Source organism: Neomonachus schauinslandi, chromosome 2, assembly GCF_002201575.2.
Source record: "Neomonachus schauinslandi chromosome 2, ASM220157v2, whole genome shotgun sequence".
NCBI lineage: Eukaryota > Metazoa > Chordata > Mammalia > Carnivora > Phocidae > Neomonachus > Neomonachus schauinslandi.
In genome coordinates, this window is record NC_058404.1 from 152,316,196 (window position 1) to 152,318,794 (window position 2,599).

General features: G+C 43.3%; 1 pseudogene; it reads right to left on the minus strand.

Moving 5' to 3' along the window:
* Positions 1 to 877: 877 nt before the first annotated feature.
* Positions 878 to 1,599, minus strand: LOC110591524 (annotated as a pseudogene).
* Between the last annotated feature and the right edge of the window lie 1,000 nt (positions 1,600 to 2,599).

Genomic DNA, 2,599 nt, shown 5'->3' on the forward strand with positions numbered 1-2,599 from the left:
TTTAAAGATTTTATTTATTCATTTATTTGAGAGAGTGAGAGAGAGAGAGAGAGAGAGAGCACACGAGAGGGGGGAGGGTCAGAGGGAGAAGCAGACTCCCTGCCGAGCAGGGAGCCCGATGCGGGACTCGATCCCGGGACTCCAGGATCATGACCCGAGCCGAAGGCAGCCGCTTAACCAACTGAGCCACCCAGGCGCCCAAGAAGCAATCATTTTTAATGAAAACACTTCTATGTTTTTTGATTACGGTTCAACTTGCTATCATTTAGCAAAAAGTAAAATTTCCATAGTGTTCATCTCAAATCTTATTGCTTTACAACTGTGGTATACCTTCCATTAAAAATAAAAAGGTGAAGCAGTCAATCCAGTGATTATTTTGACATGGCTTTCAATGGAAAGGGGTGGGAAGGAGGGGTGATGGCAAAGAGAGGACCAATAGACAAAAAGGTAAATTAGGGCTCCTGGGTGGCTCAGATGGTTAAGCGTCTGCCTTTGGCTCAGGTCATGATCCCAGGGTCCTGGGATCGAGTCCCACATCAGGCTCCCTGCTCCTTGGGAGCCTGCTTCTCCCTCTGCCTCTCTCTCTCTCTCTCTCTCTGTCTCTCATAAAAAAAAAAAAAAAATCTTTAAAAAAAAAAAAAGGGAAAATAAAATTAAAAAGGTTTTTTTAAAAAAAAAAAAAAAGAGAGAGAGAGAGAGAGAATGTTATTTTCAAGAAAAGGAAAAAAGGCATTGAAAGCCCATGAGTCAAGCCATAGCCAAAACCATGTTCTATCTTAAGTAGGTTTTCTTTTTTTTCCTCTTTTTCTTTTTTCTTTTGTTTTCTTTTTTTTCCCTCTTGTTTAAATAAAATCTCTCCCCAAACCGTCATCACTTTTTAATCCTCCCCAGACTGGGGTTCATCTTCAGACCCTTCCTCCCCCAGTTTCTCAGGTGGAGGTCTTGCGGAGGGCTTCTTTTCTGCAGGGCTTTCTGGTTCCTAGTCTTCTTTTTTGGGAGAAGGAGTCTTTTCCTCTGATGCCTTTGAAGCTGTGGGGTGACTCACCTTCCCTTTGCCTTTCACAGGGCTTGGCATCACTGTGGCCTTTAGCCTGGACTTGGGTATTTTCTTTTATTTTCTCTCAGGTTTAGACTTCTTAACCATCCTTTTGTTTTTCTTTTTTGAACTGCCATAGTCACTATCATCATTGTCTTCCATTAGGAATTCTTCATCGCTGCGGGAATCTTTCTCCTGGAATGGTGCCTCATCCTCCTCTTTTTCTCTTCTTCACTGCTCACATCTTCCATGAGCATCTCTCTCTGTTTAGAAGCTGCCTTAGAGGCGGCCTGCGGTTGCTGGCACACATTTTTATGATCTTCTTTTTCATCTTCGCTGTCCTCTGCTGAATGAGAATCATCCTTTTTGGTTTTCACATCTTTTTCTTCAGAGTCCCCACTATACTGTGAGTTCTTTCCAGATCGCCTCTTTTAGCTTCTTGAGGAGATGACCGAATTTTCTTAGCTGGAGGGCCTGAATCTCTTCCATAATCTTCATCAGCATCATCAGATACCTGAAACTGAATAATCAATGACCTTTCTATTTCTGACAGGCCGAGACATGTTCGCTGTCGAAACAGGACTGAGTTGAGAAGCCAAAGACCAGGACCACCCCCACCCCGCGTGCTCTGCGCCCCACCCCCCACAACTTCGTGGATGGGGCCACTGCCTTTCAAACTCCGCTGCTTCTTGGTTCAGGGCCCCTTAATCAGACGAGCCCCCCGCTTCCCCGTCTCTTCAAAATGGATGAATCAAACCAGCCGAAAATGCGCCCCAGAAACTATTTTTTGAAATAGATATCAAAAGACTTATTATTATTATTATTATTTTTAAGATTTTGTTTATTTATTTCACAGAGAGAGACACAGTGAAGAGGGAACATAGCAGGGCGGAGTGCGAGAGGGAAAGCAGGCTTCCCGCTGAGCAGGGAGCCTGATGCGGGGCTCGATCCCAGGACCCCGGCATCATGACCTGAGCCGAAGGCGGACGCTTAACGACTGAGCCACCCAGGTGCCCCCAAAAGACTTCTGTAAACCCATTTTAAGAAATATTATATTAAATGCTATAGCACTAAGCTACACTTCTAGTCATCTTTATTTTTTATTTTACTTTTTAAAAGATTTATTTATTTATTTATTTAGAGAGAACATGAGCAGGAGGAGCAGAGGCAGAGGGAGAGAGAGAATCTCAAGAACTCTGGGCTGAGCACGGAGCCCGATTCGGGGTGATCTCATGACCCTGAAATCAGGACCTGAACTGAAACAGAGAGGTGGACGCTTAACTGACTGAGCCACCCAGGTGCCCCTCTCCTCCTCTTTAAGTACTCATCTTCTGAAATACTGTTCTCACCCTGTTACTTTACCCTTAATGGTATTCTTTGGCAAATCACTCAATCTCTCCTAAACTGAGTTTTGTATTCATTTTCATTTCATTTTCCTCTTCTCTTTAAGAGATTGTTTATAGAATTTAATGTACATATGCTTTATACTTACTTTTATTTTAGAAGTCTCTATTCCTTTATACTAGAGTTATTTCTGTCTCCTGCCTAGGCTTGTGTTTCCCC